Raw genomic sequence first — 14796 nt, 5'->3', positions numbered from 1 at the left:
TACATTAATGGTACAATTTGACCTCAAGTAGGTCTTGATAGTAATATGAAATGGGTTTTAGCATAACTGTTGCATGTTTTCATTCAGGAGGTTTAAATGACATTAATATTACATATTAAATCATACTGACTGACTGGGGGATAGCATGGCGATTCTGTATATATTTTTATAAAAAAAAATCAGATCTCTGACTTCATTAGGCTTACAGTGCATAGAGCTTTATGAATATAACTAATTATGTTTCTTTAATTGTATATGACATAAAATTAAAACACAAAATATTTCCTTATATGTCGATGGAAAGTACATTAAAAAAATAAAATAAAAATTTAAGAGTGAGCAAAAGTCTAAAGCTGGCACACTTCAGCAACAAAGTAGTGAAGGCATTGTTCAAATAAGCAAAAACACAGGTGAAATCAGAGGTATTTACATATAGCTAGTAACAATGCTATACTGAGTGTGCATGATGGGTAGTTCAGGTCCACAGCTTTATACTGTAGGTAAGTGGTGATGATCAAGTGTATGAGCCAATGAAGCACTTGTACAGAGAGAAACCTCACTCAAAAGTGTTATGAACATTTACAATATGATCAATAAGTGTAAAGTAAGATTTACAAATGGTTACAGTGATTTGTGTGCAACTTTTGAGGACTCATAAGCTCACAAATACAAAGCACTGTGACCACATGTAAAACTATTTGATAAATGTGTGTCAAACTGGAATAAAAACTGGAATAACTCAGCTTCACAAATCAGATAATTTTCTCTTTCAAAACGCTTCCTGTGCATAAATGTCTAAAACTACACATAACATCCCTGTCACTCACTTACAAAACCTTAAATGCATGTGCAACAATTGCCTTATATGCAAATATCATGTTGAATGTCGACATGGGCTTATGACACAGATTTCATGATGACAGCTTTGCACACATCCACAAATGTAAACTGCATTCAAGTCCCACTATAAATCTGGGACATCCTGTTTTTTTTTTCAAAGAGCTTTGAGAAAAAATGATCTCATTCATGAATAAATTGTGTGTAATCACTTTTTGCATAAATAATCACTATTGTATTTATTAGGTTTGGATGCACAAATTTGTAAAATAGGTTTTAGGTGTGGTCACATTACTTGGTATTTGTGTGTGGATTGGAGTGTGCGGTTGTGAGTCCTCAAACGCTACACACAAATAACTGCACATTTGTAAATCTTACTTTACGCTTGTGCATCATATCATACGCATTAGTAACATTTTTGAGGCAAAGGAAAGGGAGAGAGCTCTCCCAAGTTTTAAACAGTTCTCTCTAGATGGATCAGCCTCACTATAGCACAGAAACATGCAGGAAAGGTTAGTTGTCACCTTTAGGTTTGCAACAGGCCTGGATGTAAACAGGACAGACTGGCTTCATGTCCACAGTATAATCTTAACTAGTCTACAACCCTTAAAAAGATTGATATAGCTGATGGATGGATTGATATCTCCCCAAGCTGCTCAAGCTGCTATACATACTAACATGTCTACAATTTCAGTTAGCCTATGTGAAAAAGAATAACAAAAGGCAGAATAATAAATAAAAGGCAGAAATGCAAGTGTCAGCAAATGTTTTGTGTTGCTCAGTGTGTCATGTCTTCACTGTCTCTGTCAATAAAAGGCCAAAAATAAAATAAATAAACAAATTTGTGCAATCTGATATACATGTGTAGCAAGACTATCAAGAAGAAAACAGTTAAATACTCAGCTTCTCAACTTACAACAATACATATGTCCCCTGTAATAGACAAGGAACCAACAGACAAACACCTCCCCCATCTCTTTGTCTGTTGGAGGGAAGGGTTTCTGTTTGTATGCCCGGTAATCTTTCTGTGCATGAATTCCAAACAGTGTTTTTATCCAACAGCTATAGCAGGGAAATAACAAACGTTACTTAAATATCAGTATCAGTTACCATCTAAATATTGAAACTAAATTTCAATTTTTCTGACTTGCAAAGAAAGAAAATTTCATCACAAATTCTAATAAACAAAAATGTAATTATTCCAAATTAATTGCATAAATAATCACTATTTATTCCGTTTTGGATGCATGCATTTGAAAAGGAGTTAAACGTGTCAGCAAACTTGCTTCATATTTGTGTGTGAGCTGACGTATGTGCTTGTGAGTCCTCAAAAGTTGCACACAAATCACTGCAAACATTTGTAAATCTTACTTTCACTAGCTGGGCCCACGTCCTCGTCTAAGGTTTGACAGTGTTTTTAGTAGATAAAGGTGAATGGCTTAAACATGAATTGAGCTGCGGTTTGGGGAAGGCCCCGGAGGGGATTGGTGACAGCTCCCGGGCCCATTTTACAAGGGTGTGGAATTTTCAACGTTTTGGAAGAAATGGTGAAGACTTTACTTAAATAGCAAGCAACAAGAGAAAATTCAGTGGAGGAAATGGACGATTAATTGTTTGTACCAGGTGAAGGATGGCAAATGGACCTTACAAGACCAGCCAGTGTTTACTTTAAAATAAGCATGTGAAAAGATTATTAACTGTTTTGAGGGAGGAAAAAGGACTATTAAGGACTAAGGACAATCTGCATCAGGCACAATGTACATGTTGCATCTGCAAGTATACCAAACTGAAGCTCAGTAGCAAAAGCTTGCTAATGTAACACATTGGCACTGAGTCTCACCTGCATAGCAGTAAAAGTATGTTTTGCCTTCTAATGATACTGCCTAAGGGAAGGATATATAATTAAAACAGAATAGGTCCTAGCATGGAACCCTGTAGAACTCCATAATTAACTTTAGTTGTTGAAGAGCATTCTCCATTTACATGAACAAACTGGAGTCTATTGAATAGATATGATGGAAAACACTGCAGTGCAACACCTTTAATTTGAACATATTGCTGTAATCTATGTAATGTTGTGGTCAGCAGTAATAAATGGTGTACTGAGGTCTAGCAGGACAAGCACAGATATGTCAGAGGCCATAAGAAGACAACTTGTAACCTTCAATAATGCTGTTTCTGTACTAGGATGAATTCTGAAACCTGACTGAAACTCTTTGAATTAACCATTTCTTTGCAGATGATCAGTTAACTGTTTTATAACTACTCTTTCAAGAGTCTTTTTGAGATAAAAGCAACGTTCGAGATTGACCAATAATCACTTACTACAAAGCAATGCAACAAACTACAGAATGATCATATACTTAAATTTCTCTAAGCCTATTTCAGCAAATGCCTTTGGATTGTTTTAAGATTCAAATTACCCCATGTTAATTTTTATTAAAATTGTGTCAATTTTTAAATGGAGTATTTACTGCAGGGCTTCAGAAAGCGATCGCAGAGAATGCACTTCAGCTGTATGGGAACATATGTTTTAAGAGACAGGGTTTCAACCTTGATTAGCTAGGTACACAATTGATAGCAGGCATGACAGCTTTGTATGGACACTCGTTTAGAGAGGTTTTTTTTTAGAGCAGTATTCACACAGTCTCTCTAATGTGATTGGTAATAATAACTCTGATATTACACACAATGTTTATTTAAGAATTGTCCTGTTATGATGCCTGACTTATATTTATGCTTTGGGTCCCTGCTATATCTGATTAGGAAGTAGAAATAAATGTTTCAAACCAAAGCAAGTCTTTATTTTTGGTGTGCCATTGTAAAGAAAAACAGAACTTGTTTCCAATGAGTTAAAACATGAATAAATTGGTCCAAGATAAAAAAAGAGAGCTGACTGATTCTGGATACAAATGCCTGCAAAAGTATTCTAAAGGTATTGTTTTGGCTTAGTATGTAAGCATGCATACACACTGAAGAAAACCGATAAGTGAAACGTTATCATAACTGTAGTGGGGACTGGCTGGCAGTTGTGAGACTATCAAGTCAAAGCTATTGCTTTCCTTATAAAAGGAGTTTACCTCTTGTAGTGTTGAGTGACCTTTTCCTCATTTTATATGAAGTATGAATGGAGTATTCTAGAAAGACACATCAATGAAGTTATCTAAAAACAGGGGTTACAAGATTAGTACTCTCAAGTTTTCTTTCAACCACATCTCCATAGTGAGATAACTCACTAGGACTATGCAGACTCCTGCATTGACAGAAAACATCATCTGACTGACACTGCCTAGGTGTGTGGGCCCACACTTCACTCTTCCTATAGTTCCTTTATTTCAAGATGTTCAAATGAGGCTGCTCCTTGAAAAGGGTTTGAAGACCAAAATGGGTTTCCAGTGCATTTGGAGAATACTGGCCCCAAATGCTTAGTTATGCATTTGCTTTGCGCAGCCTATTACCAAAGGTTACCAATGGAGAAAACATTATCTCCACAAGTCCCTTGTCCCAAAGGAACCTTGCCAGAGGGTGTGAAGAATCTATTGTCTCATCTGATACAAGGTGTGTTGAGGCTCCCTTGGAGGAATCACAGCTTCACAGCTGCCTCAGCATATTCCAGCAGTGGAAGGACAGCATTTATCTTGTCACTACTACTGTTGTCCAGTGTGTCTGCCTTGATCTATACAATTGGTGCCTCAGCTGAAGCCATCATTGCCAAACTCTTTTCAGTGTAAAGAGACAGTAGTGTTCACATGATCTCAGTGTGGAAATAGTGCTGGGGTGTGTTGAAGATGAGGCACATTACTATTATGGGTGTCTGATCCTGAGATATCGCAACTACAGGGACACATTCTGAGTGGTAGTTTGCTGTCTGCCACGTCAGGGAAGATTTGATTAGCTAGCTTGGGCTGGCAAGACAGCTAATGCTAACATAAATTAATGACTATCTGAAATGGGAAGGTCAGCATGCTTGGTCACTGAAAGTCATCAGTCAATCCAAAAGAATTGCCATTTTTCCTTGATTACAGCAACTATTTTTTGGGACAGCATTATAACTGTGTTTGTAAAAGCAGACATTTGGCATTTTTAACATTATGTGAATGTTGGAATTGCCAAATGAAATTACACAATGTTCTTGAAAGCATGAAAGTGACATAATAAAAGCAGTGTGCATGCATGTGTTTAAGTACATATGTACGATGGTTCTAGGTGATGGACTTACCAAAGCAAGTCAAAGGCTAGGCACCAACTCACAATATTGTAAAGAAGAACTCCAACCCCTCCCTCCTTCAAGTAATTACTGTCCATTTAGATGATTATCTGTAATTAGTTGTTACCTGTCAGCATCAGACAGAATCTCAGATTCTGATACATGAGGAGGAGGATAGGGAGGACATGGAGGTGGAGGAAAGTAGAAATAAAAAAAAAATATATATATATGAAAGGGAGAAATAGTTGTAGGAGTAGAGGTGACTGAAATAGAAGCGCAAACAGGAAAGGTCTTTAAAAAGGTAGGGTAGGTAGGGTAGTGGGGGAGGTAAGGGGGAATAAAAAAGATAGAGGAGAAATAGTGGCTGGGGTGGAGAAGGAGGAGCTGAGGACAGAGAGCAGAGTGTTGACATGTGTTTCTGTCAGCCAGGGTCAAGCGGTTGCTGTCTCTTCTTTCAGCTACTGTCCATCAGAGAGTGCCAGTGAATTAATCTACCCTTCATCTGCAGATAGGAAGCAGACCTCTGACAGCAGCAGTAATTGTAGGTCTACTCATCTGTTCTGTGGTGACAGTGATGCTGCTTTTTCTGCAAGTTATGTGACAATCAGGTAGGAATGTTTAAAAACGGTTTACTGTTGGTTCTATCCTTTTAGATCTTTTCCTGTTTCTACAATCACCCATTATAAGTGATTTGTTCTGATCAATGATACCCAGTGGACATGTAATTCTCTGAAGTCAAATTGATCATAGTTGGTAACCCTAACCCTACCTTATCCCTATATTTTAGAGAAGGCCTTCTCCAAAATATAGGGATAGGGTAAAAAAAAAAGAAAAAAAAGAATAGTTTTTGATGTGTGTCAGTTCCCCGATTGCCAAGACAAGGGAGATTAAATTAATAAAAAACAAAAATTAGATATTCTGATTTCCTAGTGTTATTAGGGTTAAAGCTAGGACTGTGATCATTACAAGTGACAACTTAGACCCCAACTGGTTAAATTAGTAACAATTTTAAAAAATTAAATGCCAATAATAACTTTCTCCTGATAATTGCTGATTCTGGCAGAGAATAAAGGGCATACAGTGACAAAGACAAGACACAAATGCAGAGTTTTAAGAAAAGCACGATACTAATGAACTACAATAGTAGTATTGTGGATAAGCAAAGCAAGCAATGCTTGTCCATTGAAATCTAAAAGTAGACATCCAATCCAACCAACGAGATCTCTACCATTGCCTTTCAGTGAGACTGACTAGTCCTGTAAAGGTATAAACCTATTGTCTGTGAAAGCAGGCTTGACTCTGCTTGACACCAAGCCACTAAAATCTTCACGTCGAGATATTCTGGTTCATATCCTATTAACAATAGCTTGGGCTTGTTACGCTGATAGGCTAATAGGTCGGGATGGGTGTGGCTCAGGAGGTAGAAGAAGTTGTTTACTAGTTGGAAGGTTGATGGTCTATGCCACAGTGTGAGTAGAGCAAAAAATGCAAGATAGTTTTGATGCCTGAAAATATTGTTCCATGGTTAAACCCTTTTTTGCACACATTTACTGTTGGTCACTAGATTTTAACCTTGCACTGTTGCACCATTGCATTATTATCCTGACACACACCTCAAACAGGACTGCATCCCCAGCACATTATACGCTTGGCTACTGCTGATTTAGATTGATTTAGATTTAGATTGATTTAGTAATGTTGTTTTGTTGATTATTGTGTATCATCCTGGTACATTGTAGTGAATGCTGTGTGTGTGGTGTTCTTAAGCTGCTGGAACCTTGAATTTCCCCTTGGGGATTAATAAAGTATCTATCTATCTATCTATCTATCTATCTTTTCCTCCTACACCTGAATTTTTGTTTTTAAGTTACTGCCAGAGCTGCACTCTGCTTGTCTCCCTTGTGAGCTTGACAGTTCTCTTCATCTTTCATGTCCATCATCTGATGCAGGCATAATAACTATGACAGTCCTTCAGCTTGTATGCACAAACCACAGTTAATGCCGGTTCCCTTACCCAAAAATGCAGGAAAGCAACCACCTCATCTGTCTATCAAGGAAAACCCCAATGTACAGGCACCAAATAAGGAGGGATACATGTAGACCCACCCTGCCTGTTGCCACTCACCTGGGGCACCTCCAGAGTGGAACTCTTGTGGAGGCATCGAGTGAGAAACAAATGTGGATCTCGACCAGGCGCCTCCAGTAAAGGAAGGTCTGAAACCAGCTATCAGTTTAAAAAAGTCACTTTTGTCAAAGTCCGGGTAAACTGCTGGAAAATTCCACTGACTCCATGTTCTCCTGTGCCTTCCCTGGGGCGGAGCTGTCATCACCTCACCTGGAGCTAATCTGGAGCAATCTGCTGCAGATATTTAAGACCAGCGTTGCCATCTCTTCATCACTAGTTCGTGTACTAACCCACATTGGTAACAGGCTCTCACACTCCATGTTTTTGTCTCTGAAGTCTGTGTACTTACCTCGTTCTCTTGTGCTTCAGTTCTCTGGTCACGTCACAGCTCGCATCCTCGGCTCAGCTCACTACTTGGACAACCGGCCATATCCACTGCTGTTCATGCTCCATTGCCAAGGAGCTTTTCAGTCTTACACCTGCCTGCCCTTTTGCCACTGCTGCACATTAGACTCCTTGGAACTCAGATCAGCTATCATCTGACACTACCTGCAATGTAAGCCATTCCCTCTGTTAAATCCATATACACCTGGAGGAGTTACACTAACTGCTTTTTGTCCTCTCTCCTCAGTGGGACCACTCTTGCTACCCTCTTGTGTTGCCTGCCGTAGACCTCCGCGCTAGTTTCCCTAGACATGAAACCTCACCCCAAACATAGTGGTATTTTGTGTTTACTCTTCGCTCCCATGCCAAGTTGTTACTTTGTGTTTGGTGCAAAAATAAAAAAGACTGTACAAAGCTAACTCAACCATCTCTGCACTTGGTCCCACACATGAGCTCAGTTTTTGTACAGGCCTCTGGCCCCTTTGTGACAGCTTTTAGTTTTACCCAGTAGGCACACAGAGTTTAGATCAAGCCGGGAAGGATACTCGCCCATTTCTAATTGCTTCTCAGTTCTGGATGTTGATCCTGCTTCCTCTGAAGGCATGCTTGTCAGGTGGCCTGTTATCAGCAGCTCTCCTCTAAATTGGTCACTAACTGAATTTAATTTAGTGGACTGGAAAAGTAGGCCCCAAGGATCTATTAATTTTTAGATCTAGAGTAACTTGTAAGAACCCTTTGAGTGAGCTTTTAGTAATACACAGGTTTCTTTTTTTCTTTAGTGTTTCACCAGGGGTTAAAAAGAAAATGTCAACAATAGAATTTTTAAATGCAGGATATTTGTCCCAAGCCCTCTGTTCAAGGTGTCAGTCTGCAGAATAAAAGGGTTGGACAAGATCCGCCATGGCCTGGTCAGTGCCTCAAAGCCGGGCACAAACCAGTGGTAGTAACTAGCCAGTTCCAAGAACTGCCTCACCTCTTTTTTTTGGTCTAGGAATGCAGGCACGATGCAGTTGCTGATGTTTTATCTATCTGCAAGCACACCAGCCTGTCCAAGTGGTAACCCAGATACTGTACCTCCCTCCGTGCAACCGCACACTTCTATAGGTTGGCCGTGAGCCCCACCTGCCCCAGGGACTACAGGGCCCTGGCCACCAGCTGCACATGCTTTGCCCAGGTGTCACTGTGGCAAAGCATGTGCAAATCAGTTGATGAGTTTGTAAACTTGTAGCTGTTTCCTGTGGTTTGGTTTGTTTTCACAAAGAGAAAATCCAATGAACCAAAAGGCATCAGTACAAACAATGTGAGAATGTCCAGTCTGCTCATTGGCCAGATGTGTCTGGGACGAGACCAACAAAAGTAAACACAGGAATAAGGTGCTGTGTTCTGGTCTACTGAAGAACAAGGAGAGTTTACGTTCATTTCACAATTATTTGCTAGCCCATACAGACCTTTGCACATCTATTGCACTTGTGAAGGTGGGCTGAGGCCAGTACATGAATGTGATCCTAAATGCAGACTCAGACAGGATAGCAGGAATCAGGGTTAATGAGACTTCATTTATAAGCACAAGTGAATGCTGTACACAAGGGAATTATGTGTGGTGCGTGAAACTTGAACAAGGGTCTCTGAAACAGGGGGATAGAGAGGTTAGGAGTGGGACTGTGGTAAAGAGATGGGACAGATGTTTTTTATGGCTTAGTTTGCTGGAGAATGAGGTAAGTTAACAAGCACACAATTAATCACAAGAAGCAAAAGATGGCCTAATACTAACGTGGGTTAGCAGACGAACTGGCAAAGAAAAGTTGCGTGTGCTGCTCTTAAATACTGCTGGCTGAATATCCCAGATCGCAAACAGGTGAGAATGACAGGTGTGTTGATGAGGTCTCTTCCAAGAGGTGGACTCAGCAACCTGGACCATGACAGTACATTCCCCTTTTGAGAATCTAAAGCATATGTAGCTAGGAGAATAATTTTTTAGTTCAAACTTGCAATGTAAACCTGGTAGTTGATTCGATCGGGGTCGGATCATGTTCATACCATAAATAAACTGCACTGTTGTTCATTTTGAACCATCCCAAGACCACCTCCTCCAAAGGGTCTAAGTGCAGTTGTTATGGTCCGCACCAAGTATCTATCTATCTATATCTATGTAGAGACCAGCATGCAGTGAAAACTTCTCTCCCTTTCTTTCAACAGCAGTGTGAAACATTTATGTTTCTTTATTTCTTTTACTTCCCTTGATAGGCAATCAGTGTTTCCATCCACTGATTTACTGATGCTTATCTGGAACCAGGTCATGGGGACAGCAGCCTAAGCAGAGAAGCCCTAACTTTCCTCTCCCCAGCCACCTCCTCAAGCTCATCTGGAGAAACACAGAGATGTTTGAAGCCTAGTCGAAAGATATAATTCATTCAGCATGTACTGGCCCTGAGGCCTCTTCTTAGTAGGATATCTCCAGAGTACCTCCACCAGGAGGCACCCACTAGGCATCCTAGTCAGATCCCTGAATGACCTCAGCTGGCTCCTCTCGATGTGGAGGAGTAGTGGTTGTACTCTGGGTCGCTGCAAAATGACTGAACTTTTCACCCAGCTCTAAGAAAAAAGCCAGTGACCCTTTGGAGATGGCTCATTTCTGCTTCTTATATCTGTGATCTCATTCTTTTAGTTACTACCCAGAGCTTGTGACCATAGGTGGAGGTAGGGACACAGATCGACTGGTAAAATGACAGCTTCCTTTTTACACTGAGCTCTCTTTCACCACAATGGAGTGGTACAGCAACCACATCACTTCTGACACCTTAACAATACCTCTGTCAAGCTCATATTTCCCTCTCTCATGAATAAGACCAGAGGTACTGGAATTCCTTCATTTTGAGCGGAAACCTGCCCCTCATTCAAAGCAGGCACTTCACTCTTCGGCTGACAACCCTGGCCTCAAAATTAGATGAGCTAATTTTCATTTTCACCGCTTCACACTTAGCTAGGAGGCAGCTTTAAACACCACATCCTGATCATCTTGAATTTTGTTGAGAAGGTGAGAGATTTTATTATGGAGGCAGATTAAACAATGGTCTCATATGATGTTACATCTCTTGTGTTTCAGTCACTGAAGTAGTGGAGGTAGATCATAAGCGATTACAGTATGACCCCAACCCCAGCACCGCTCTCAGCAGCGACCAAGTCTGTTTACTTCTGGAACTGTGTCTTCATTCCACATATTTTACATACAAGGGTCAGTACTACACACAGAAACATGGGTGTGCCATGGGTTCCCTAGTTTCACCCATTGTAGCCAACTCGTGCATGGAAGATGTGGAAAAGAGGTCTCTGTCATCCTACCCTGGAACACCACCAAGTCATTTGTTCAGGTATGTGGATGACACCTGGGTGAAAATCAAATCTCAGGATGTACCAGAATTCACGGGCCAACACATCCAATTCACCAGGGAAGATATAAAAAGTGGCAGGTTAGCCTTCTTAGACAGATTTCTATCAGTAATGGGGGACATTTATAAGTTGATTTTTACCATAAACCCATGCATACGGATCGGTATTTAAGGTTTGGCTCTCATCATCCACTGAAGCACAAACTGGGTGTCATTAGGATGCTACAACACAGAGCACACACCATCACCACAGATACAGCGGCCAGTGAGGCAGAAGAACATCATATCAAAAAGGCCCTGAGGCCCATATGGTTGTCCCAGATGGGCATTTGTCCAAGCTGGGAAGGCACCTAAAGAAAGCTCCAGGTGATCCAGGAGAGAAGAAGGACAACTGCTGTCTAAGCAATTGAGCAATTGAATTGAATGGAACCATAATTCTTGCCTCTGCCTTTACTCAATTCAGAATACGATTTAATTCAATTCAATTTTACTACCATCTGTCCTTTCACATTTCTTTCCTTAATACCATCTCTACCCAAAACCTCCTGATCACTGGAACCCTGTAAGTCAAAAGATATAGAGGCAGTCATTGTTAACCTGGGCGCTGACCAATCTGGTATGAAAATAACATGCTTCAGTTTCAGTCCTACCACTAGGGGTACCCTGCTGTATCAAGCTGCATGAATTCATAAGATTTAGAACTTAAGTTTTAATAAAGTTGATTTTCACTTGTGTTATTATCCATCCTTCCATTTTCTTCCTCTTTGCACTTCAGGATAATGTGGGGCTGATGCTTATCCCAGCTGCCAAAGAGTGAGAGTCATTGTATACTCAGGACAGGTTGCCAGTCTGTCTCAGGGCCAACACAGACAAGCAGACAATCATTCACAGTCACATTCACACCAACAGCCAGTTTAGAATCACCAGTTAACATAACCTTACTTAAATCTTTGGACTGCGGCAGATCCCAGAGGAAACCCAGAATGGAAGGTGTAATATGGAATGTTTAAATCATTTTTCCCAACTCAGCCAAAAGCTCCGGTTATTGCAACTCTGTTCTGATACATTTATTTTGTCGTTTTCTGTCATAACCTGGTCCTTACTCCGAGCTTCTATTTGAATTCTCACATTTTATCTTATGTAGTGCTTGGATAAAATAATTATAGTGGGTGTTTTTAACATTCACGTAGACACTGAAAACGATAGCCTCAACACTGTATTTAATCTATTATTATACTCATTTGGCTTCTCTCAAAATGTAAATGAGCCCACTGACCAATTTAATCATAATCTGGATCTTGTTCTGATATATGGCATAACAACTGAAAATGTCACGGTCCACCAGTCCCCGCCGGTCGACCTGCCATGTCTGTTTTGTTTGGGGTTTGCTGTCCCTCATGTCCCTCTGTCTTTGTGTTTGTGTGTGTGACGGTGTTTTCCTGAGCTGATGCCAGCCACACCTGCCAGTAATCATACTCACCTGCTGCTGATGATCCTCGTCACTGGGTCACTACTTAACTGAGTGGCTGAGCTTCAGTCAATGCTCGTTGAGGGACACAGTCAGTAAACACCAGCTTGCACAGGTGAATCTGTCTTTGTCCATCATTGGTGCGACGTAACTAAGGTTTGCATCTTGTTTTGTCAGGAGACCTCAAGGTGTGGAGTACATTTGTAAATATTGTTGAAAGATTTGTACATATCATGATGGCTCATGTGAGGGATTCACTGCACGGGAGTCGGGAAATCGCCATGGAGGAAACCATGTTCTTTGGACTATTTGCACATTTTTGATTGTTTGTTCACTGTAAATAAACTCACTGTCGACAAATCAGGAAGTCCTGCGTTTGATCCTGTTTTTATGTAAACCTGACAGAAAACTTAACTAGATTCCCTGAAAATCTTCTTTTCACTGATAATTTCTTAATTCATACTGTAAATTGAAATGTTATTACACAGCAGTGGAGAATAAATTTCATTACAGTAGATGTCTTTCTGAAAGTGCTGTAACTAAGTTTAAGGAAGTAATTCCAGTTTTGTTCAATGCCATGTGCCAACACAATGCAGAGCTGCTACCTAAACTCTATTCCAACAGAGTTCGATTATCTGATTAACAGCACTATACCCTCACTGCATACCACCTCTATACTTTGGTCCTCTAAAAAGAAAGTGTCAAATCAGAAGTGTTTGACTCCCTGGTATAATAAACATGGATCTTAAAACAGAAAAAAGAAAATCTTTCCTTCATTTAGCCCAGCCTAACAAAGAGTTAGAGCTCTGTTGAGCCAAACCTTCCTTTAACTAGTTATGACTTCAAGAATTTCTTTACAAATAAAATTTTAACCATGATAGAAAAATTTCTGAAAACTGTTCCACAGACATGTCATTATGTTCAGCTACAGCTATAAATGAGACAACAATTAGTTCAACTGTGGAACGGTCTTAAAAACAAAAAGGCACAGATGACCTCTAATTTCCTGCTTCTAAATTCAGAGATATTGAATAATCTGGCCCATATTAGTGTCTCTTTATTGGGTCCCCATTAAATCAAGAATTGAAAACAAGAGGCAAAAGAACATAATTTGAAATCAATCATAATATAGTAACATATCACTCCAGTAGATTGTTTTGTTCTCGGACTGCTGGCTTACTCGTGGTTCCTAGGCTATTTAAAAGCAGAATTTATAAATGTATGTGTGTGTTTGTGTGTAACACATTGAAACTGCTCGCTCTCTCTCGTTCTGTAAGCCCCTGAGAGCTCCACCAGGAGGCGTGGCATCATCAGCTGCTGCTGAGGGTTAGCTGCTAAACCTTTTCTCTTTTTCTTCATTACCTCCAGTGGATTTACGGACCTGTCTGCTTCACCATCCTCTGACAGATCACAGCACTCCAGTAGCGGTATTTTATTCACTGTCTACCTTGTTTTGTGAGCTGTGCTTGGATTCTTGTCCTATCCTCTACGGCCTCCCTGGTGTGTGTGACTGATGAACCCTCTGACTGAATTAAACAATTTCTGGATTTGGACTTACTTTTGCCTGTGATACTTCCTGCCTACTCACCTTCCCTGAGGCCCTGGTATTCCTCCCACTTCCTTCCCTGTTTGCATGTAACATTACAGCTCACACACTTCCAACAGAGCAGCCACATCAACAGTGAATACAGTCTTTTTGCATTTACTGTTAAGTCAATACTACTTACGGGATTTCTGCTCATGTTGCCACTTAAATGCAATTCAGTAACACAAGTGTGTTGTAGTCAGTTAATATATATATAATAAAATATTTCAGTTTTAACTTTAAAGGGTGTACCTTTTTTCAATAGTACTTTAGCTTTCAATTATCATTTTTCTTCAAAGTGTAGAACGGGAGCACACAATGGAAGACTGTACAAACTTTTTTACTCCATGGCCAGAGGGTGTAGTTGAAGTGAAAAAATATAACTTTTTCTCATTTCAACATGATTAAATGACTAAAAGTGCTTCAACACCAAACAGTAAAGTACAAAACTAAGACATGCTTAGATGAGAAATAGAAATTAGTAACACAGAACATATGTAGTTCATATTGCCAGATTCGTCACCCCCCATGACTTTTTAGTGAAGAGACTTAAAGAAACAGAAAAGACACAGAAAAATCAAGGAGACAGTGACAACAGGTTTAATCATGTCCAAGCTCTTTTACCTTTTCAGATCCACTACATGAACCACTGAAGCAATCCAGGTCAAAACGTGCCTGTCCAAAGCATGTGCATGCAATTGTAACAATTTAAAGCACTATCTCTTTAAATGTTTGCCAGTTATACCCAATAAATCAGAGTAACACATGAGAACTCTTAGCCCATACCATTCAAACCCTCCTCCC

The 14796-nt window shown here is 40.1% G+C and overlaps 1 long non-coding RNA gene across 1 annotated transcript; it reads left to right on the top strand.

The window, feature by feature from the left end:
- Positions 1-7437: 7437 nt before the first annotated feature.
- On the top strand, positions 7438-8080 carry LOC112847567 (uncharacterized). Its single transcript, XR_003221176.1, has 3 exons — positions 7438-7467; positions 7539-7725; positions 7801-8080. It is a non-coding gene; the product is annotated as an uncharacterized LOC112847567 (long non-coding RNA).
- Positions 8081-14796: the final 6716 nt, after the last annotated feature.

This window comes from Oreochromis niloticus, linkage group LG7 (assembly GCF_001858045.2).
Source record: "Oreochromis niloticus isolate F11D_XX linkage group LG7, O_niloticus_UMD_NMBU, whole genome shotgun sequence".
In the NCBI taxonomy this organism is placed as follows: Eukaryota; Metazoa; Chordata; class Actinopteri; order Cichliformes; family Cichlidae; genus Oreochromis; species Oreochromis niloticus.
This window is presented reverse-complemented; position numbering and strand designations above follow the sequence as displayed.